General features: G+C 51.0%; 1 protein-coding gene across 6 annotated transcripts in view; it reads left to right on the forward strand.

The window, feature by feature from the left end:
• Window positions 1–1,102: 1,102 nt before the first annotated feature.
• LOC125952137 (activating transcription factor 3-like) overlaps window positions 1,103–24,792 on the forward strand; it is a 57,683-nt gene continuing 33,993 nt past the window's right edge. The window contains exons 1-3 of one of the 6 annotated variants that reach the window (XM_049681435.1): window positions 1,103–1,461; window positions 3,076–3,747; window positions 24,362–24,437. The gene's annotated coding sequence lies outside the window, so the exon portion shown is untranslated. The other 5 variants (XM_049681437.1, XM_049681431.1, XM_049681436.1 and 2 more) reach the window with 5 other exon arrangements.

Below are 24,792 nucleotides of genomic sequence, written 5' to 3' on the forward strand. Positions count from 1 at the left end.
CACCATCGTCGTTCAGTGAAATGCGCGGGAAAATCCGTGCCTCCAAAGGCGTAGACCACATTCGGGCCATACTAGAAGAGAACGTCCGCCCCACCTGTAGCTGTCGGTGTGCGTGTACATCTCCATGTCCCAGTGTCTAACGCAACAAAACGAATGAATAGTAATGTTGCCGACCGTGGGGGTGTCGCGAACTGTTGCTTACCAACCGACTCATCGTTAGAACTGGGAGCCGGATCCACTGTTAGTGGTGTTGGTGTGGTCTCATCTCTTCGTGTGGTCGCTAGATTGGTTAGAACCTGGCAGAGAAAATCAGCTGCTCCCTTCCTAACGAAATGTGAAAAAAACCCGCGCAAAACGACAAACTAAATGATGGTCGAGAGAATAAACAAAAAAAAAGGCGGAAACCCAATATCCGTACAGTGCGTCTCGCTTTTTGGCGATCGGCTTTTGTGGTAGCATTTCATCATCTTCATCCAGTATGTCTTACGTTGCTTGTTTTCTGTTTACAATCCGGGTGTAAAGGACATTCATGAGATCCTTATGACCGAAAGGATCGTAAGGCCAGACGAATGATATGATGGGCCATCACTGTGCGTGCGTGTTCGCCTCACACTCACGTGCTCGCGAACGAAGCCGCGAGGGGGCGATTTCACTATCAAAGCGCACGAGGTGGAGCCGCGCGCCGGCAAAAGGCAAACGTGAAGCCCCAGCGACCACGACCGGCCGACCGACCGACCGACCGACCGGGCGTGCGGGCCCCCCATCGAACCGGCAAACGCGATAGGAACAGCAGCGCGAGTGGCGTGCACCAATCCGGGCGCAAGATGACGTTATGCCGGACCTACGATGATGCCAATGGGGCGGGCTATTTTTAGCCTCCCGAGAACACACGCCGCAGGTGCCCGAGTGTTCGGAGCGCGAATCGGGGAGCTCACCGGAGCAGCAGCTCAAACCCACGACGCCGCCAAGATGCCAACAACAGCAGCATGCGCCTCCACTACGTCGTGTCGTTCTACAGAGAGGGGGGAAGCAAGCACTCAGCGCGCGCGTCGAAAATGCCGAATGGCGCTCGGTCTGTGGTCTGCCAACACGATCGGGATCCGGCGCGCACTCGGCCGTCGACATTTGAGTTTACAATCGCACACGGAACGGACCGCACATGACCGGTACGCGAGTTAGTCGCGCGAATTCACAAACGGACGCCAACGTTTCCCCGCATTTTCCGCGAATGTGGCAACGCGCAACACGCGGCCTCCATCCTGCAACTAGTACTACTACTACTACTACTGCTACTGCTACTGCAACGCACGGCAGCATTACGCGAGCTACGCATCCTTCGCTCACGGTGCCGGATCGAAGCCGGAGAAGAAAACCTACACCACCAACACCTCCACTGAGCGGCCAGGATACGGCACAAGAAGCAGCAGCAGCAGCAGCAGCAGCAGCAGCAGCTGGTGACAGGTGGGCAGACTACTGAGGCACGGGGTGATTTTAGGTGACACCCCAAAATATGCCCCCAAAAATCAAACACTTCCCCGGTTGCACAAACAAATAGCCGGCGGCCATTAAATTATCACGAGAGGAAAACAGAGAACGGAGGGGGAGGAAGAAAAACCGCGACCAGGGCAGCAGCAGCAGCAGCGGCAGGACGAAGTGTTGTTTTTCGTTCGTGAAAAATAAACATTTCACCACCACCACCCTCGGTGGCCGTCGTTGAACCGTTGCAACGCGAATCTATCAGAGTGCGAATCTGATCTGTGCTCTTATCGCAGCAACGCGTGCTAGTTATGTGAAATGGTTAAAAAATGTTGTTAATACATGAAAAACAAATTGGAAAACATTAAACAAGGCGGGTAGTGTGGTGTAGTAAAAGAGAAAAAAACACACACACATATAATTATCAACATTATACACAATTGTACAAACAACTAGTGAAATAGTGGCTAGCAAAGTGAAACGTCTGGAATGTGCTCTGGAAATCTAGTGATGTAGGCACGTGTACTGTTATCGTTTTGGTTGATAAAGGTTGCGCTATAGAAAGGACATGGTCGTGGAAGCGAACGCACACATACACACTAGGAGCTTGTAAGCTAGTTTTATTAAGGAATGGTTGAAACATTAGATAATAGTTTCTTCATTTCTCATACACATTTTCTTACAATTACGCTCCAAAGTGTAATGTTTTATTTGCAAATTTGTACCTATGATGTAGTGTTAGTGAAGTTCAGTAGTGTTAGTGAAGGGTTTCCATGCTTCCTTACTCGATACTAAAAGTATCAAAAGTGGATTGTATGCATTTAAAAAGTTCCATCACACCGCGCTTGATGTGTATAAAAAAGAACCCTGATCGAATCGAAACAATCTGCATCGATCGGAAACCCCGTGGTCGTGGAAAATGGAAAAAAAACTCCACTGCTTTGGAATCAGCATTGCGGCAACATGAAGGTGCCCCCGGCGTGTGTACGACACGGTGTGTGGCCTCTTGCTCGTATTCGTGACCGTGCATCGTTGTGATCGTGATCGTGGAAAATGGAAATCGAACAGTACAGCAGAGCACAGCACAGCAACAGCACACTTCCGGCCACCTCCGTCCTATTGACGCTTTTCCAGCCGCGACACGAACCGACGCCGATGATTTTCCGACGAATCGCACACTAGCACACGCAGCGTGACCGTCGCCGTCGTTAGAAACAACCGAAGTTACTGTGCTGCTTCTGTTGCTCCTTGCGGCCTCCTCACTCTGCAACGCCGGTCCCCGTTCGTCGTTCGACTCACTGGACTGACCGGCGCCACACCGGCGCTTTTCCGAACCTCGTTCCCCCTCTAGTTTGCGCTCGTTCCCCCTTCTTTTATTGTCGGTCTCGTCCGTCTAGGTGGTTGTGGTAGGACGTCGCCAAAGTCTGGCTTGTAATGCTTCCAGTGGAAAACTGCCGGGTCATCGATGGAAAGTGCACCTCGGCTGACTACTACCGAGAGGCACTATTTCCGCTTTCCAGCGAGTTTCCTTGAATTTCGTTCTGTATCCGCTTCCTTCATTGGTTCCTTCTCTCTCTCTCTCTATCTCTCTCTCAATAGCAATTTTCAGCAGAGGGTGAAAAGTGCTCACTCCCGGTGTTATTGCTGGCCATCAGCAACAGCGGAAAAGCCGGACATCCGACGGCAGCGTCGGTGCCGTGTAGAGGCGCGGTGGTGCGGTTCTGACCCCACCCTTTCCCAGCCTAGTAGTGTCTGTGAGTGCGTGTCTGTGTGCCTGTAGCAAGTGCGATCTAGTGCGGTCTAGTGAGTGTGCCGACCGACAACCGTGAGCTCTCGAGAAGTAACGAGAAGTGTGCGAGGGCAAATGTAAAGTGTAAGTGTTATCAACATACCCACACACACATACACATATACACACACATGCAACCAAACGGTGCCTAATACAGGAAAGGGAATGTGGAAAATCATTTCGTTTGGTGGAAAATATTTCGCAAAAAGTGGTGATCGGAGGTGATAGTGTCCAAAACAAGTCCTTCCGATAAGAGAAAAAAAAACCGAACCAACGGTACGAAGGATTCGCGTTTACCGTCGGGATTAGTTCTAGCCAGTACACAGTGCCAGTGCAGTCGGCAACAGTTGGAAGGTTGGTGTCGTAGCCGATAATTGTGAACTGAGACTGAGTCGATCGCCGTGACCGTTACCAGCGTACCAGTGCCAGCAGCATCGGGCGCTCGGCGAGCAGCACCACCAACAGTGGCACCACACCAACAGGTGATAATTTGCTACTTTTCCTGAATCTTTCCAACACTTTATCACAAATCGACCGCACAGATCACCGATCGTCCGGAATAGCATCCAAGGGGTCGAGCGACCAGTTGTTGCATGTTTTTGGCAGCAGCGCACTTATTTGGAGCGATTTTTAAGAGGAGTTTTATGATGATTTCTGCCCATTCGAGGATTCCGTTTTTTCCCAAGGCAGAGGTCAAAAGAGACATCGTCTCGGTGAGGCTTGGCTTGCTGCCCGGAGCAGGAGCAAAATGATGGAGACGAGGAAAAGGGTTGACCACTTTCGAGTGGCCGGCCGATACCGTGGTGCGAGAAACAAATACAAAATTATAGCTCATTGGAAATGGTCCAATTGCGTGATGTTGTTCCATCAACGGAACCGTGGTGCAGCGCGCACCGCAGGGATTGGCGGTCTGATGATCGAGAGCCGGTGCCGGGCACCACCACAACCTGCCAGCGATTAGACGGAAAATGTTTGAAAATTCCCGGAAACCACTACGACTTCGGAGGAAGGAAAATCCTCGCAGTCTAGCAGTTTTGTTGGCAAGCAGCTCGCTCTACAAGAACGTTACGGACCGTTTGGCAGCGAATGGGTGCCTTTCCGGGATGCCATTATATACCTTTCGGCAACCTTTACGAAAGGATATAACGCCCTCGCAAGCGTAGGTGGTGTAAGTGTTTCACGGTTTTGATTTGGTTCTCCTCTGCTTGCACCATACTGCAGTATGAACTGGTACCGGATGGTGACCTGAGTGATCCGGCATCGGGATTGGATTAAGCGAATCGGGAATCAATAAAACAAAAAAAAAACATCCACAGCCGAAACGCAAGATAAACCAAGTGCTGAACCGAAAACGAATTAAACAAAAAAAATTAAGAAACTCGCGCCCTGGTCCTGGTCCTTGCCCATCCTCCTTCTCGCGTGCTGCTTGTGCCTCAAACTCAACCTCCAGATTTATGGCACGAATGAAGCGGACACGAAGGATAATTAATTTTACTTTGTAAGACACAATAAGCCATCCGGAACGCTACAGCCGCCGGTCGAGGCCCACTTGTTGACTTGCGTTGCTGGGACTGGGGTGTGCGGTGGTGGAGCGGCGCGGAATGACTGGGCATAAGATCAGCATAAGCGATGGCAGAGATCGTTTGGTAAAATGTAAGGCGGTGATTTTTTTTTCTTTGAGAGAACCAAAAAGGAACGACACCATCAGGCGGACGGGTTGGAAAGCGCCTGTGTTTCTGGTCCTGTATCGGATAGGGGTGTTGTGTAGGCCGCTTTGCCGAAATCCATTGCAATTTGCACGAAGTCGCCATATTTACGGCTATTGCTATCATTCAAATGGCCGTTCGAGTCTTTCGCTGTCGATTGATCCTAATTTATGATGCATTCATAGCCTTCTGCGATGGCTGCGGGCGGAGTAATTTGTCATTCTCAACCGGAACGGCACTCTCAAACGGTGACAGCTGTCAAACGTCGTTTTGAGGTTATGGTTACTAAGTAAAACGTTTTGCAAAATCGCTTTTAGTTAGTTCTAAGATGTTTGTTTAACGTTTCGCATGAGTAACACTAAATTGCGCCTATCGCAATCACAAGTAAGAAAAGCCCCCAAATGACACATCGGAAACATGCGTGACGATCTCCACATCACATCGCATCGCCATCCAATCACGTGCTCGCGTTATAGTGCGATCCTTACGTGAATGTTGCGTTCACCTCCCCCCGGCTGCCGATGACTGTTTACCGCATGTTTCCCCACCCACTCGGGAGAGGGAGCTCGATGCAAAAATTAATGTTATCGCTTCGTCCGCCTGCGGGCGCGTCCGGAATCCCAACGTCCGTCTACATTGTTCACGCCGAACAGCATTACTCCGCTGCTGCTGCTGCTGCTGCCGACGAAGTGTGCCGACTCCGGCAACCATATTCATTAGCTTAATTCATCTATTTCGCCGGCACGGTTGGCACTGCCCATTAGGCCCCCAGTAAGTGATCCCGTAATGGTTCCAGAGTGGCCCGGAGAGGCAGGAGAAGAAGAAGAAGAAGAGGGAGGATAAAGACGAGGTGCGTACTAAATGAATTGCATAAATTTGCATCTTCTGGTGTGCAAACACATGCGCGATGCTCAAGGCGAACGGAGTGGAGCTGAGCGGAGCCGAGCCGTGTCGATGCGTCGCTCGTGCAAAATGGCAGCGAGGCGCTTACCCGGATGCGCGAAACTAGCCCAACCGGGGCTGGAGTTGGAATTAAAATCATATTAATAAAACGCATCTTCGCCACTCGCGCCATGGTCGCATCATGGTCCAAGTGAGAACTTCCTGCAATCCGACGACTACGACCGCGCTCACCACCATCTGTGCAGTCTCTATCGCAGGGTTCAGCGGCAGGTTTCGCGAAGCGCGCTCCGGCGGGGGTGCGATTACAAACAGGCCTGTTGTAGGTGGTCTTCCCCCGAGGCGACCACGCTGACTGGCGTGTGTGTGTGTGCGTGCGTTGCCTGGAGTAGTTGGAGGGGCCTTGGGTTGCAGGGAAAATGGCACATAAAGTATCAAACTTTATGGGATGCGAAGAGAGCGGGACATCAGCTTCTTCTTCTTCTTCCTCCTCCACATTTTTCTCCTTCCGCCCGATCCCCTTTCACTTGCAGGCTGCCGGGCGTCGGCGTGCTCAATTCGATTTGGGATGCGCCTCTGCGCGCCTCTGGTCTGGCCGTAATCTTCTTTTCACAGCAAGAATTCCCTTCTTCTGGCAACGGGCTGCTGCGTGGAAGAGCTGTGCAGATAATGTGGCATCAAGTGGCGTACAAATTACGAGCCCGGTCATATGCTGCTGCTGCTGTTGCAGGCTGCTTGCTGGGAGTGGCAGGCTTTATGGGTCGAAGGGAGTTGCGTGCAGCGGTGCACGGCGCCGTTGGCTTCGTCGTCTTCGTCGGAGTTGCGGTAGAAATCGGCACACTTTTGCGTGGCGTTAACCTTCGACCTGTGCGAATACGAAGCCGCTATGGAATGCAGCGAGTGCGGGACGACCTTCGTTGGGCACGGATCGTGAGGCGTTTTACACAACGTCTGGCTTTTTGGGTGGATACTCCAGCACGTCTGCTGATGTTGATGGTGGATCTAGTGCAGCTAGATACTACCCGAGTTAGTTAGTCTGCTCCCGCGTTCCGAAGAATTGCATAGGTCAACAAGAAGCGCAACCCTCGAAGCGAGATAGCGACGTGGCGAGATCGCCATCAATCTATTTCATATTTGTAACAATCACAACCAGTGACCTCCAACTGCAGCAGTGGCCTTACAGCAACATCCAAGATGGTTGCACACACATACGCCTACTCCGGTGCACATTATTAGAATCAAATTAGCCACTCAGCTGTCATGCTGACCGTGTGTGTGGCAGAGATCGTGATCAAGCAAAGTGACAACTCGAGATCGGGACGTATTTGATAAACTGTGAGCTATCGATGCAGATGAATAGTTTTTGCAACAATGCGCGATTTTACTTTGTACGTTAGAGTAGCAAGCGCGGCTAATGCTGACAAGAGTTTTAATAATCAACGAAAGGCGATGATCGAGGATCAATCTGGTCATCTCACCGCGAGATGGCGAGATGGTGAATGAGCTGAGCACACCCATTGGCGACACCAACACAACAGGCGATCACCATACTGTGCACACGCGGCCGCGTGGTCGCTAGAGGTTGGGGTCGGCCACATTTCGCCTTCGCACACACACACACGTACACCTCACGCCTACGCGCCACCACGTATGCTTTTTGATGGGCCAAGCTGATTTTCTTGGACCCTCGGAGGGGGGGGGGGGGGGCAGTAGTAGTCGAAGAAGAGCAGAAGAAACAGTTTCTATTAGCATTCTCACCATGCCTTGCCACCAACACCACCCCTATGGTCCGATAGAAACGGCGATAGCTTCTTTCTCTCACCCTACACCCCTCACCACAAACACACACACAAACACACAATCCTTTTCTTTCACCCTCCTCGATCCCTCCCCACGGGGAGCGCGCGTGTGTGCTCCGGGTACTCGATCAAATCAAATTAGGTTGGCTGCTGTTGGTACGGACTGAGTGGTGTTTGCGATTCAAGAACGTAAAATTTGTGTGCGTGCGTGTGTGTTTGTATGTGGGAAGGGGATCCCATCTCCTCCTACTCTTCGCCAGGCCCCCTCATTTGACTGCGCGATCGGTCGGCAAGATCGTGTCTGATAGATTAGCACTTGAGCTTCTGAAAGAGGTCGACAGACAGTCAGACAGACAGAAAGATAGACAGGCGGACTGGCGGGCAAGCAGGCAGGCAGGAAGGAAGGGTGATGGTGCGCTATGGGTGTTTGGGAGGATATAAACTGCGGGGATTGGGGATTTCGTGGCCAGATATCCAACCGGCGGGGCCCCGGTGGTCGGTTATCGAAAACAATGAATATGGAATTTATGATCACCGTGGCAGCGACTGCCTCTGCAGATCGTATGCTGCTGATAAACGTGTCCCCGTGTTCTTTCGCTCCCCCGTCGTCTCACCAGCTAGTAACATGTGAGAGCAATGGGGAGGCGGGGTTTTCGGAGGCTGTCAAACAACATTCAATTTGTACTTTGCATTCACGTCTCCTCCGAGTGCGTGCGGTTCGTGCGAGTTTGTATAAATCAACACAAAACAGGACCAGACACTCCCTGAAATAGCAAACAAGTTACCCCATTGCTCGGGACGATTCCGCGCACACCAGTCAATCTAATCCCGCCCTTGTCAGCCATATTTCCCTCAAACTTCCAGCTGATTGATTATGTTTCTGTTTTGACTGCTAGATCAATGGGGCAAACTCCTCAAATCAAGCAGCAGGGGCAGAGCGAGTCTCGACAAAGCAGGCAAAACAAGACAATATACCCAGACCCAGTTCGTCGTCAGTTCGGAATCTCGCAATGAAGTGGATTATTAAAATCATGTACCAGCAGCACGGTGCAGGCGGTGGAGGGTGTGTGGCGAGGGTGTAGCCATTTGTAGTGGGCAGCACATTAGAGCAACTATGTTGCACTAACGCTAGACACACCGTCGTCTCGGCCAAGACGTGAACGAGCGAGCGACCGGCGACAAGATTGGCATCAGCAAAAACCGACCTCTCGTCGCGCACCTCGTGTGCGTGTCCTCCTCCCGTGCACGTTACCCGACGGTCGTTACTTATCGCGCAAGCGACCGAGGGGACGTGATCTCGTTAGACAGCGACGTTAGATGGTCCATGCATTCCTTCTGTCGCCGTTTGACACAGCCAACGGGCAGTAATGTATACCTCATCAAGTGGTTACTTCTTATGCGCCAAATTACCTCAACTTTGATTAGTTTGCTTAAGTAAAAGCTAATGAAGAGATGGGAAGAAGGAGAGAGAGAGAGAGAGCATTCACGCAAACGTGGTAGCTGTTAAGATTTTTCGCACATTCTTGAGCTGATAACAGCTGCCGCGCGTCAAACAGAGTCCTCGCACCGATTAAGCAATCGTAAATAGCAGATTATTCGCCAAAAGTTCAAGGCACACCGCCATAGCGTCGACGACCTCGGCTACCAGGATCTGGCCTGACCGCGCTACGAAGAAATTAATTAACGAACTCTTGGCCTGACCACTCAGAGCAAACTTGCGTGCCAGGGTGCTGATAAGTACACCAAACATCGTGCAACTTGTCACGTACACCACAGGATCGAAGGCATTTTGGTTGTGCGCCGGTGTGTATGTGTCCTTCTGTTGTTTAAAGATTTCTATCAACAATTTAAATAGCGGCCTTCGGACAAAAGGCTTCTAGAAATTGCAATCCAATCTCGTGCCACGGTGCGGGGGGGGCTTTTTCCACATTCCTTGCACGTCGTTCGTTGCAATGCCCAGAACCATCGGAACCTTGTGCCGGTCCGGATCCTCGATGTATGTTTATGCAATCTATCAACGCACCGACGTCCATTTGCAGATGCATTTTGCGACGATCGATTTGGTGAATCCGTTAACCTCCGTCCATCGGCTTGCTTGCCCACTGACACCGGAGGACTTGCAACGCTACGCCCGGATACAAACCGCGCGGCGCACATTGTACAACTTGGCGACGCGCGCGGCAATTTACACAGTAAAATGCAAATTAACATCGATGTGCCACATTAACCGTTTGTCGCACCGCACCACCCCGCCCATTGTATCGTAAAACGTCACTTTGGGCGGCTACTTGTGACGTTCTCTCGTTCTTTCCTCCTTCCCCTTCTCCCGCGTCCGGATGTCACGCTCCAACTTCTGTTCTGCTGTTCACCGCTTACTGTGACTGTGCCAAGAGGTACTACCCGAGGTGCCCAGAGTAGCAGGCGCAGACTTCAAACAGATGTTATGAGGTTGGCATGATGAGAGACTAGGCATGTGGTATGGTACATACTACTGACGCTGGTCACTGTGAGGGGCAATATTTATTTCCATCAGTTAAAATGTGTGCCATCGCACCCCACTGCACCTTCCCGTTCGCCAATTCGCCTCTCCCTCTGCCATGCATGCTCTCATAACACGCATCAAATTGCATAAGCGCATCCCTCCCCCACACACACACACACACGTACGACAAACATCGAGTCACCAACGCCTACTCAAGCGCGTTTTGCGTCGGTTGCTGTGTCCGATTGAGCGAAGCCATGAGTAGAGTGTTTCCGGCGACGCCAAGTTCCCTTACTGAAGTGGCCGGTTGACACACCCATCACCCCATTTCTTGCGAATTATCGGTCTGTTGTCTCTTCGGAACAGCACCCTCCACCCTCGGCACGATGGGGTCCCCTGGTGCTTCGTAGAAATTACTCAAGTGCTCGAGACTCGAGGTTGACGAGTGCTCTTCACTGAATGAAAGTGTAGGGCCCATTCATGCAATATTGTCACAGCTGTGTGTGTGTGTGTGTGTATGCCCGCGCGTATGTGCCCCTTGTTATCAGATGCTGTGATTGATTTCCGATCCTAATCCGCTCCATTTACTATGTTTCGGTTTGGATTGCTTTATTGCCTTGCACAACCCCCATAGTCCTAGAATGCCGTGACGAAGCGGTCTAGAAATGTCAATGTCAATAGAAAAAAAAGGGAAGCGAATGAAAATGCTTCTTGCATGTTTTGCTGTGCGAACCATGAGCCGATAAGCCACCAGGCCAGCTGCCGCAAGTTGTTTTTCACTTCCCGTTTTTGTTCTATTTTATGGTTGCACGAGCTTCATCGCAACCTTTCGGTGAGCGCGGTCGCATCGAACGGGACAGGGCGATAAAGGGGGTGCCACACCATTTTTCTGCACAAAAATAGCAGCTTCAAACTGTGCTGCTGCTGCTGCTGTTGCTGCTTCTCCACTGCTGCAGAACTTGCTGGTTGAGCAGAAGGAGCACGGCCCGTGCCCGTGCTGTATGTATCGATGCGACAACAAAGCACACACAAACGCACGTGGCAAATGGGGGAAAATGGGGAGTGTAAAGCGAAAGAAAAGCGGGTGCCTCTCTGCATGCGCGAGCGCGCGCGTGTGTGTGTGTGTGCTATTGTGCTTCGCACGAAATCGCTTCGACACTGCCACTGCCTTCGTTCCGTATTGGTAAAGGCATTGTGGCGCCAGTGAAACGACACGACACGACACACACACACACATCAGGACGAAGGACCGTCTAATGCTTGCCTCTAACCAGGTCACCCTAACCAAACCAGAAACTCGACTGTCGAACTGCTCTGTTTAACATCTCCCATTACAATGCTCGCTGGTGGCATTGGCGCTCTTCTTCGAAGAGTAATAGCACCACCGTACACTGGTTTGACGGTGAACGGAAGTTCCCGGCCCACGAAAATGGCAAGTGCATAAGCGTCTCTCCTCCAGGTTTCAAGTGAAACCGAGCAAAGGACGAAATACTATTACTTCGACATTTGACGACTTCGGTGTCTGAGGTCTTGCATCGCGGAAAAGCGGAACCGCCCATAAACCGCTGGGCGCTGGCAGGGTTGTGTACATTGTAAAGCTACCCTGAAATGTAAAAGAACAACCACCGGGACCTTGTTTTGTTTAGCTAAAGGGAGGAAGAGAGGGAGGAGCATTTGACGCGAGGACATGCTGACGAGCGGTATCGGTTACCGTTAATGTCATTTTTCGTCAACACCATTTAGCCGACTGGTCGGACTCTCAAGACGGGATGGATCGCATTTTGATTCGGCATCCATTTGGGTGGCAAGAAAGAGCATAAATTAAACATTTGATAGAGAATATATAAGTAAGATGAGCACATCCGAAACGTAACGTAACTTCCTTCACGGAGGTTAACATACAGCATGAACTGCATGACTTTGGGAGGCTGACTCAGAACAGCAGCAGAGTGATGTGATGGCCGATGCCACCCAGGGCGGTGGAGCAGAGAGTGGAAATTTTAATTTATTCAAAAATGCACATTAAAACATACCGCGATCCGCGAGCGATTTTATGACTGTCGCGTTCTACTTTGCATCGTTTTGTAGCGATCAACGATCACTGATTCGGCAAAAGCCAGCAAACGAATGATCTGCTGATCTGCTCCATGATTGTTTCAGTTTTTCCTTTCCGACCGTTTTTAAACAATAAATTATCATCCCCTTGACCTTTTCTACAGGCCTGCAAATGCCTATCGCGAAGGGGAGTTTGGAGGTTTTGAGTCACATCTCCTTATCAACGATCGAGCTTAAAGGGCTTTTACTTTTGAACGGAAAGCGCGCGATAAGCGAACGATGGGGCACACACACACACATCAGTTTGATGACTCCCCATAAATCACCCTCCGGCTCTGAAAAGCTATAAAACATGTCCATCGATCGAAATTCATTTCCTATATCTATGTGTGGCGCGCGGGGCCATAGATTGTTCGCCTCATTTGCAATCCCGGCATCATCATCATCATCGTCATCGGTGTGATCGCTATGTGAAACGAGATCAACATCAATGGAGCTGGTCTGATGCTTATCCTCCTCGGCCCCCGGGTCTAGACGCTCGAAATGCGTTCGCGTATTTGAATGAAAACCCCCCGGTTCCCGCCTCGCTCCACTGTAGTAGCTGCAGTGTGGCCCACGGTAAAACCAGTTTTGCATTTTTGGTCCGACCACAATGGTTTCACCATCACGAAGTGAACTGGCCAGAGGCGAGTTGATGTGAGCGGAACCGAGCGGAAGTCATTAATAACATCTAGCCCACCAGCAGATCACGATAATATTTTACCGGGAGTTTTCCCAGCTCCCATGTGATGAATGTCAGTGTCCTCTATCGACCAACATCGAGTGTCGAGGTGACTCCTGAACCCGTCAAAACATCGTCGTTATGTTGAGTGTGTGTATGCCCACGAGCGATACGCAAATTTTGTCAACATTTTTTAATTTTAAACTCCCATAGGGGAATACACAAGAGAGAGAGGGACAGAGAATGAAGCCGCAGTAGCGACAGAAAAAGAAGGCGAGAGTATCTGCTACAACGAGCAACTCCCCGACACGGTTATGAGTGTAATTAATTAATTTATGCCAGGCCAGTCGGCTGGAAAGGCGAGAGAGAGGCAAATGAATGGAATCCCATTTGTTAAGCACATCACAATTAACAAATGTCTGGCAGAGGCATTATAGTATTTATGGTGCTTCGTGCGTGAGGAAGTAGTGGAGCCATACGCGAGACTCCCGATTGGACGAGCATTTGGATCGTTTTCTTTAATTGATTTAATCAGAATATAACTAGTAGAAAGGCGGTAGTCAGGAAGAGAAGCTTCAGCACCTTCGTCTCATCTTATCAATCAACTCGCAACACTAAGATTACGATATTCACTACAATGTTTTGTGGTGGCTCCGTAAATCACTCTCCGGTAACACGGTATGGAAGGGCCATCAGCATAAATCAACTTTTCCGCACAGTGTGCGTGAATGGTGGTCTGGACACCACCATTCACGAGAACTTGACAAACAGTAACGGCACCAGAACCTTATTCCATCCATTGCTCTGCATTGATACAAAACCGAGGCATTCTCAGCGTATCCTTCGTCCATTCAAGTAGTATTTGCACAATTCAATCGCCCTCGGCGGCATTTGAAATGAATCCATGACTCCATTCAGTCTGAATCGTTAAACCAGGGGGGGGGGGGGGTCTCTCCATCGAGAGCTGTGTGCTAGCGAGGCTAACGAGCCTCGAGTAGTATGGACGTACCTTCGACAAACAGAGACAGAGAGAGAGAGAGAGAGAGAGATAGAAAGACGAAAGCATCGATGGTCGAGCACATGGCACCGAGCCGAGGTGGTGGCACCGTGAAACAATGTGTGATAATGATTTTCCCGTCTCGTCACGTTCAGCAACTGCGTATCGGCAGCACTCTCTAGCACTAGATGGAGCCACTTTTATCACCGAGCGCGACCGATGGCGACAGTGATGGCGACAACGGCCAGCGAGCCATTGGCGCCGACCACAACGAGGCATCGAAAGGGGGAAACCGCAACCCACCCCGACCGACCAGAGCACGGTGTTCTAATCCTTAATGCTCGCCGGCTTGAGATACAATAGGGAGTCGAGACGATGGTCAGCCACAACAAACCGTGCCCTTACGGTAAGCCCTCTCCGGATAATTGATTTGCCGGAAACGGCAAAGCCCGGTTCCAGTCGAACTGACGACGATCGCGGGCCGCGTACTTTAGGACTGAGAAGCGATTAGCTTTGTTGAAAAACGAAACGAAACAATAGCACCACGTACGGTACATGTTTGACGTCTCGCTGGTGTTATTACTGGCATCGATGTACCGATGAATGACAAGACGACAATTGTTGAGTGCAAGACGCCTTCCTCTTCACTTTTTGTTCTTTGAAACTATTTGAGATGAATTTCAGCTACAAGAAATGTACGCGTATTCAACCGATGCAAGTATATGCAAAACATTGTCCTACTGGCCTAAAATTGAACTTCTCGAGCTGGATAAAAAACAAATATTCAATCCTGAGCGTTTACACACTTTTCACTAGTCATCTCGGTGACTTTGGAAGTTCGTAAGCAGCGAAAGCCATGCCGAGCGCAACAAGGCCTCTCAACCTCTGATCGATCAGACGGAACCTGACTGCTTTGCAGCAATCCGCAGCACCCCGAACTGTGGGCCCCTGATGGATTACAAAGTGCAAAACGTTCATAAATCACGCGCCTCACTCCCTTTCACTGAGGCATGTAACCCCGCTGGGAGAGGACGCCAACCAGTCTGTGCATCTGTCTGTGCGACAAAGTTGTGCGCAAATCTCGGTCAACCGAATCGGTTTTGCAAAAAGTCACACCACGTAAATCCTTCTCCAGCAGCAGCAGCGCCAGCAGCAGCAGCGCCAGCAGCAGCAGCGCCAGCAGCAGCAGCGCCAGCAGCAGACACACAAAAACGGACTGCCCTCCGCTAGGCACATAAAACGAGAAGCCATAAGCCATCTAATGGTGGATGGAGTACACCGAAATGGGATTTGAAAAAAAAAACCAACGCTGGCAGATTAAGAGCCGCATAATTGAAATTACAGCAGCGTAACGAACCACCGAAACCGGCTCCGCGGCAGATGGTTTCCAGAAACGTCGTCTTGGCGTCGAGGACGGAAGGTAGCCGCTGATTGGCACTAGGCCCCGTACAGCAGCTACCACCAAACAGTTTCGCTACGACCCCAAAATGGCAAGTTGAGGAGGTCAGTTGAAGGGGTGTTTTTTTTTTGTTTTTTGGCCCCAGAACAACTTGCTGTTCCGCTGCACTGTTGCTGCGGGTCGTTTGCAAAGTTGGCGCCCAAACCGACGCACCTTACGGCTGCTTGCACATGGCCTTGCAAGGGTTTGGCTACCAAACGGAGGGGAACAGCGCACCGGGAAACGGAGGAAGTGCAACAGTGTCCGAGTCACCCAGTTGGTTGATAGATGGAAATGAGACAAAAACGGCCAAACCAAACCGGCTGGTCGGTGCGAATTGGCAATGCTCCTTTTTTCTTGAATGAATTATGTTCCAAGCTATCTTCCTCGGTGACCTCGAGTGGTCCCCAGCCCTGCTCCGTCAGCTAGTCAGCGGCGCCAGGCAGCATCTCGCCATTGACCCTAATACCGGTGCAGAATGTAAATCAAATACATCCATAAATAGTGCTCGCCGACGCGCCGTGGGCCGGCCTCTCGTTGATCGCGCCTTTTCGCGGTCACACCTCGGAGAAACGATACCGACCATCGCTGAGGTCGCGAAAGAGTCCAGCAATGGTACGGAATCCCGGCAAGGAACAGTTTGTGGCAAGAGGTCTTTCGTTTGCAAGCATAAGCCTCGTTCTCCTCCTCACTCGATGCTGGTAGGTGGCAAGTGCACGACCTATGCATCTGATGGTGTGTCGTCGTCGTGGTCGTCGTCGTCGTATTGTCGACCGTGAAGGCCGACGATCCGGGTGTTTGCCTAGTGCGCGCACACTCTGAACAAATGGTCGATCAACAATAAATCACCCGACAGCGACGATGGCGCTGTCGACGAAGACGACGACGACGAACGACGGTGAGGCAACGGTGATCGTTTAGATCGCGCCTCCGCGATTCCGAACCGATGCGTAGAACGAACGTGTTGGAAAAAGGCGTTCTCTGCTCTGCTACATCCACGGCGACGACGGTAAATGCACACACCGTATGGGCCGCAGAATACGTAACGAGATGCTGCCAGAGGCTAATTGAGGTTATACACAACGCGTGTGATGTGGTACTGTTGGTGATGGTAGTGGTGGTGGTGGTGGTGGTGGTGGTGGAGTGTGAACGAACGGATAAGATGCAATTGCAAAAAGAGACATTTGTCCGGCCTGCGGCCTGATCCGCTGACCGTGATTGCGATCGCGATGAAAGGCATTCATGAAAAAGCGTCCTGGATCAATCAACACGTGATGGAAAGTGTTTTATGGTGGCATAAATGATGCTGAAGGTCCTAGTAACCCTGATCTTAGGCTAACAGCAGGGATCTGTTGCATCAAAGTGGGGCATTGAATCGGTTTAAACCGAATCCACATGTGACAACTGTGACATTTGCGATCCGACGAACAAAAAATTCTAATCTACTTATCTACTTACTTGTCTGGCTCGAGATCGAGCGCCGAAGTTAATATTCCAGGAAATATAAATGTCGATACTATCGTTTCATCTCAATTTGCGTCTATCACGGTGACCTTACTTCAAATTTCAACAAATCTGAAAAGAATAATTGAAAAAAGTATCGACTTAAGTATATTTATGTACATTTACTCAAGAATATAGCGATCTATTTTAACAAAAGCCATTTAAAGGTATTTTTGCCAGATTATTAATTGATTAATTCTACTCAACCATAATCACAACATCGTCTTCGTCACATCCAACGCCACAGATTCACTCTCCATTTCGATCCGCATTCGAGTGGCGTTTGCGTCAAACCCCTCCACCACGCCGCGCACTGCCGCTGATCACAGATGCACCCTCGCGCAGATGATCTGTAGGTGTAAGCGTGTGAGTGGTGTAGTCGAACCGTTTAAGGGGGGGAGTGAAGAGACCGGCGGCAGTAGCTCACATCCGGCTCAATCCGCGGTCCGGGCGTATACCCCGCACGTGAGCGAGTATTGTCAGTGTTGCAGCTAGCCGGCGGCCATCGCTCACTGTCCGCGCGTCATCATTAGCATCAAATGGCACGATATAAAATTTACAAATAATTATCGGTAAACTGTGCCGCACCGCGCCGCGACTGGCCGGAGGCGAGCTACCAGGCACCAGGGGTAACGACGGACGCCTTTCCTCCGCCCACCCATACGTGCCGTAAAATGGCGGCCGCTGCACGACGAGAAGGGGCAGATAATTAACTTTGGCATTGAAAATCCCAACAACTTGCGCGGTGGTTGAATGGGCCGGCAGAGGCAGAGATCGATGTGTTGTCACTCGTGCGATGATGTTGGAAAGATTTCATCTCGCCACTCTGGAAGCGCCACTTCCGTTTCCTCACCTCAGACCCGTTCGTTAGAGGGTTTTTCATGTATGCCAACCAATAAATTATCGGATTTTATTACTCCCGAGAGCTTTAGCCAACCTACACGAGATGTGAGCATTTTGACGGATTACGAAGCTGCGTAGAAGAAGGCTAACCAGCGCCGACTCAAGACGCACAAACCAAATGGCACCGCGCGAAGGTCCACTGGACTCTTTTAGGGAGTGCGGGCCCCCACACCCCGGGCTCATTATTTGTCCACCAAACATGCCGAACCTTGAACCGAAAACAATTAAGTCATCGTCAGAAGTATCGCCCAAGCGTCGCATTTCACGCTCAGGTTGCGGTGGTCTTCACTCATTGCGCGGCCACTTGGACTTGGGAGTCGCTATTTGCCTACCGCCACCGTTAAATCTATCGATAAACTACGACATTTCGTTTGTCCAAAAAGCTGAAAGGTAGATTTCGTCCCGATTCGACCTCTCCCCGCCTCCGGTAGAAACCTGACCCACATGCACAATCACAAACGAGACATCTCCGCCGCGGCCGTCATCGCCGTCGTCGATAAGATCGTGGAACCAATTGCATCAATCCGGACCTAACGGCGCTCCAAGGGTGGCGCTCCGAGGCGGCGCCGCCTAATGATGATGGCGGTGGTGGTGGTGAGTCCGATAGTTATCAGGATCCTTTGGGCTTTGGGATACCGTTGGCGGTGGTCCAGAGAGCGTGAAGCCGAGAAGAAGATCGTTTCTAAATTAACGATCAAAACACTTAAAAAATCACTCAAACGCGACTCAAAGAGCCACACGATGCTCGCTCTAGCCGCAGTTGGACATTATATTGAAATTATGAAGAAAGAGATAAGAGAGAGATAGAGAGATCGATTGAGCCGCACCAGCCGCCAACCACCAACCGGTCGGAACATTGAAGGTCACAGACGGATGGAAGCATCAATCAAAGGCGAGTAGAAGAACTACCGCCACCGACTGGAGATAGATGAGAAGCGAACGGTGAATAGAGACACGCGTACCATCGACGATCAACATTGAATGATTCGACTAACAACTTCATTTCCCTCCTCCACCCCCATATCCTCTTCCACGTGGCCCTGTGGTTTCAACCTTTACGATCAAACAATGCTTTATGGCCCATCGGAGTTCTCTCTGTCGTTAACGGGACGGGGGAGGGTAAGGTGAGTCTGGGATGCGCCTCACGATTATCGGGGTAGACAAACATCGCTTATAACCGATTCCGAACGATGCCACGCCATGGCGCGCCGTTGACAAATATCCAACACTCCGCACCTCGTTCCTTGTCGCTGCCGTTGCCGTCTAGCGAGTGAGTCCCGCTGAGATTTGAGCTAGATCAATTTGCCATTTTTTGCCCTTGCGGCCATTTATATTATTATGTGACCGGTACAGCGATTCCAGACCGCGTGAGGGGAACGGTTATGCAATCTCTCTCTAGCGTGGTTCAATTCGTGGTTGAACTCGGGAAGCACAATCAAAGTTCGCCGCACATCAATTGATCGCCGTCAAATCGCCATCAATTGCCAAAATGGCGAAAAGGAAGCGAGCCACTGCTAACACTGGACCGATGATCCATCGCCATCGATGGCATTGGCTGGTCGGATGTGCCGGGTGACCGGGAAGCATAAGCAGATCAGCCGTAAGATTAGCTGCAGCATAAATCCTTCAATTTCTACTTTAACGTAACTCAAATTGTTTAACGAAGCAAATCGTTCCGGTTCCGCCATCCGCCACGGCACACAAGCACACGATCGACAATGGTGGGTCTCGTCTAGTGGTTCAGGCATGGCACGGCGAGCAGCTCCAGCTGGCGCCAGCAGTCTGTGCCCTGGGCCGATGATGGCGTGTGCTCAGTCAGTGTGACTTTTATGGTGTTATTGTTATTTCTAAAATAGGTCTCTGGCGATGTGGTCCGGCATCCACCACGGAGGAATACCCCACTCGCATTCACAGCCGCAGCCGCCGCCGCAGAGCAGAGAGCAGAGGGCACAGAGAGACCGAGAGATAGGGTGACCCTTTCTTCTGCCTCTTGCCTCCGGCTCTAGCGGCCCGTTGGTGCCGACCTCCTGGGTGGTTGTGTAAGGCAACAGAGCAAACTGCACCAGAGAGGAGGGTGCGCGCGCGTGCGTGTGTGTGCGTGTGTGTGTGTGTGTGTGTTTGTGCAGCAGCGCACCTGTGGTTTGCCGGTGGCCATTTATACCACGGCGACGACCATCGTTTCCGCCGCGGCCATCAGCAAACATCGGAATTGGAACTCGGAAGGACAGGCAGCGCGCGGATGTGGAGTGGGGGGGGGGGGCTAATAAAAAAGCGCTGCTTAATTTAATTTAGTTAATTGAATCGCCCCATCCCCAATGCCGCCGGTTGCTTGTTCACCCCCGGGCTTTCCCACCCGACCCCTTCGCTCGCGCTGGTGGCAAAGTGCTTCCCATTAGCACTCGCGATGCAAAATTGGCCTGCATCACACAGGCGCTCGTTCGCAGCGCGCTGCAAACCAGCAAATGAGACACTTTTGCGAGATTGCCCTCCCTCCCGCCGTCCTCATGGTCGGCCTTCTGGAGGCCATGGAGGCCTGTTTGGCATACCTATTATAACATCGAAGCATAACGAGCACAAGCAGCAGCAGCAGCAGCAGTCGTTAGCAGCGGGGATGGCCTTTTTCCGTCGCCTCTGCACGATTGAATGAAATAACCAGGAAGCAGAAACAATGCATCGCACGCCGGTTACGCATTGTTGATCGTTCGATTAGCGAAATTGGTAATTAAGAACGCTGTTGGACCACTGGAGCATTGCTGGTGTGAGGGTGAGGGAGTATGTATCGTTACACTGTTTCTAATAGAACCTTCCCTGCTGCTCGGCTCCTCCCGGCTCTCTCATTCCATTCACAAACAGATGCCAGCTGGATTGCGTCGCAAGCCGCATGATCGCTTCCCCAGACTGTTACTGTTTGTTCTAGATGCAGCCATGCCAACAACCGTCTTAGGCTAACAAACTTCTTTACAAAGTAAAGACGCTCCCCGTTGGTGCGTGTGTGTTTGTGTGCGGCAGCCACTGATTCACACAATCTTTATCGAACGATGTTTTTTTTAGAGTGCAAGTCGTGCTCCGTTCAAACTCGCCTGAATTCAGATCAATACTTGGGGCTGAGTCGAAACGGGAAGAAATTCCAATCACGTTCCTGTTGGCATTGGCGCCTCTTGTCGAGGACCAAAGCAGTCACATTTGCATGCGAGCATTACTCTGCTGTGATTCCATTCTAAACCAAGCCACCCCTCTTCACCATTGCGTAGTTCAAACATCAACCTTGAGCATTGGAGAAGTGATCAAACGAGCGATAACAAGCTAACTTGGTGCAGGAACTGGTCTCTCAATGGCTTTCGAAATGAAAATGGCGATTAAAGCGCATGACAAACGCTCATTTCGAAGTGTTTTCCAAGAACCAGCGACCAGCGGTTTCGGCCCGGAATTGGAATGCAAGATAATCATTCGACACACACACACACGCATCATCAACACCCAGGTCCCAGGGAGATACAGTTACGCGTTGGCTTATCTTGGCTATTCGAACGATAAGGAACGGAACTGAACATTGAAGCAGCAATCGTCTCGGGACTGCGTGCGTGAGGTAGCCCCGTGGAGATTCGATTGTTATCGATAAAGCAAGCGAGAAACTCGAGGTGCAGTATTGCATGGACGGCGACGTTGGGAATCATAAGCGCCAATCTCGGGTGTGTACGTCATTGGGAAGGGGGGAGGGCGATGCGGTGGTTGTGATGCGCCGCTTCAACGCTACTGGCCGCAAATTTATTGCGTAAGAGAAGGTGGTGGTTGTCCGCAGCGGTCGAAAACCCATTAGCTGAATCATCTCGATGCGCCAGCTCGCCGGTGGCACAACTTGGTAGAACAACTTCCAGAAAGATACTTACAAGAGGCGCGCGCGCGCACACACCCTCGCTGATGGACGCGCAATGATTGATTTGTGGAGTTGTTGTGTTGTGGTGGAGGAAGCTCGGTCCCAAGGCATTGCGTATTGCGTCAACCGGACCGGATGATGATTGATGGTTCGATGTTTTCTGGTCGCGATAAAGATTTCAACGGTAGGACACCTTCCTCCAGAATGATTGCAATCGATGGATCGGGTACGGATCGGCGGACACTGGCAGAGAACATCATTCGACATGACCGGTTGTGGCGCTGCGTTGTGCCTCGCACACGTGCGTGCCGATCTCGGCGGGGTGGGATGAGGGAAGGGGATCTATTTGTGGAATGCGTGGATTCTCCACAACGCATAAGATCGCATGATCGCTCAGCGTGCGCTACTACTTGGCTACTGTTTGGGAATGTTGTTTGCAAATCCACACAAGAGGTGCGTGCAGCGCGACCAGAGACCGGAAAGTGTGAAAGATCAAATAGACAGTCCCAGGCAGGGAGAGAGAGAGAGAGAGAGAGAAAGAAAGTGAACCAAACAACAAACACCAAACTCGATGTTCCTCGAGGGAAGGGCATGGCGATGGAGGGCGCCTGTCGTTGGAAAGGGTTTAACATTTTGTTTGAAAATAAATTATGGAAAGATCTAAGCATTTCTCATACTTGCGACGTCGTGAAACGGGAAGCACCATAAAACATCGGAGTAGACTGCAGCAACCCCGCCGGAACCGCTGGCTCGAGCGCTTCTCTGTCTTCGGTGGCCGGTGCCCGAAAGATGGGTGTGATCCAAGCAACCAGTGAGATGCGCAAAGTTTCGCCACAAAATCTCTCTACAGAAGAGTGCGGGCTGGTGTCGGTGCCGCCGTGGCCGCCGTATATTGATTTTTGAGACGTTGTAACACTTAATCCACTGACACAAAACTACGGTCGGTCGCACTCGGTTCGCACACGACGGGACGACGTGCCACCGCCGGTTGGTTGGTCGAAGGCCAAGTAAACGGACCAAACGGTTTGCTGCTCGCGCGAGTGAAAACACTAATCAACCGAACGCACAGCGCACTGTTCCCAGCTGCTGCGAAGCTGCCTGCTTCGATAACCACGTTTTGCCGTTGCGACGTCTCGAGTGCAGCGAGCGGTGGAGATGCGAGAGGATCAAACGCAGCAGCGTGCGCCGAACGCTCCGTTACACACAAAAAAAAAAACATTTAAAATTGTGTGAGCCTCCCCGAAAAATGAGGTTAGAAATTAATAACTGTCTCCCCGGGGCCGGGTTCGCCCTGGCCGTCGTCCACTGACAAGCCAACTGTCATGATCTGGCCAACTTACGGTGGCAATCGGGAGGGGGGAGAGGGTGCGGATCGCCTTTCGCCCCTGGGGGGGTTTGTGCCCATCTTACGATTGGGGTGTTGTTCGGTTTCGACGGGATCATTTGTCTCATTTGCGAAGCTTCGGTGCGTACGCACTAAACAGTGACTAGTGACGCAAATAACGTCGTTTTTATATGAGAAACAATGCACTTTAGGTGTCGGTTGATGGCCACGCGATATATGTATGTGTGTTTTCTGGGACGGACCGTTATGCCATTGCAATCCAAAATTAGACGCGACAAAATCCCTTTTAATGTTTGCCCAAGAAACATCCGGAGGGATACGCCCGACCAGACTCGGCGCTGCTGTTGCTGCTGCGGCACTGATGGTGCTGATCGGTGGTAAAAAATATTGATCCTCCTGCGCCGAACGGAACATGTGTTTGCAGTAAATTTCAAGTTTTACTTGTCAGTCCGCGGGCCAACACCCCGGGTCCTCGGGCACTCGCGCTCGACTCAAGACGATGCTCGGCACCGGCACAAGCATAGACCGGAGGTGAAGAGCTTTGTACAACGAATGCAGAGAGATGATGAAGTACGGGTTTTGAAGTTGAACTCGGTGTATTTTGCCAACGGAACTCCTTCCAGATGAAGCGACTCTCCCTACTTTCTCTTCGATTCTTTCCTTCCGTTCCGTTGCACGTTTTGCGCGCTTTGTAGAAGATTCGATTCGATTCGAGACCAGACGGTTTCTCCCTTTCTTGGGGTTTATTTCGGTCCCGGCTGTTCGGTTCAGTGACTCGCACCGTTGCAGCGAGAAATACTGTCGCCAAATTGGAAATGAAAGCTGAAAAGCGTTTGACAGCGTTCGGTGTCCACGAACACGTCCACGGCTACATTACACGTTAGTGAACTGCGGGCATTTTTGGTCGGACAAATCACAACTCACAGAGATGCAGCAGCACATCCTGTCGCATCGCAGCCCAAGTTTTAAAGTTCCCAAAAATACCGGCTCATCGTTTGTTAGCCCCTCCCCCCTTCCCCTCGCTTTGTGCTCAGTTGGCAAATGCATTACACGAGGCTTCAAACCGTTGACAGTAGTTGTCGCTCGAAAAAGGATGACAAATGTGCATATCAGTTCGCGAGACGCTCGCGAGTAATAATTGAAACGTTACCACACAGGGGGAGGGTGCGGCAGCACGGGCATCTTGAGCTGTGTTTTTCCCTTAACACATCCCATAAACCACCTCGAGAACGGTGTGGATGGCCAAACGCGCCGTCGGCCGCTCTGCTTGCACAACACATGCCGCGGCACACACAAACATAAATATCCGGCGTTATTTGTTCCGCTCAAGGACTGTATCAACTGATTGCCCTTTTTCTTGTCTTTCGTTGCAGGTATGGTCTACCAGTGGAATCTCATCTTAATCCCACAGATCGCGCCCTTTGCGAGATTGTTTATGCTATGATCTATGTAAGTGTATTCATTTCTGTTGGTGAATTTGCATTTAAATGGATTTTCTCGAATCGGATTCTCCGCCTCACGCCAAGATACGATCACGCCGTGGCTTTACAATTAATTTGAGCTAAGGTCACCAACATCGATTTGTCTTTGACTTTAGATTTACTGTTTGGTTTGAACCGTGCACCATTCAATATTGGTAACACTCTCGATAAGCGACAGACAGGCGTTTTACGTAACGAACTCTAATCGTAAATTGAAACACCTGAACTACATGAGTATTGCCGCAGGTGCATCGATCACCAACGGCACCCGTTGACACGACCTACTGCTACTAACATCGAAGCTCACCGCCGCTCACACTATC

This window comes from Anopheles darlingi, chromosome 2 (assembly GCF_943734745.1).
Source record: "Anopheles darlingi chromosome 2, idAnoDarlMG_H_01, whole genome shotgun sequence".
Lineage (NCBI taxonomy): Eukaryota > Metazoa > Arthropoda > Insecta > Diptera > Culicidae > Anopheles > Anopheles darlingi.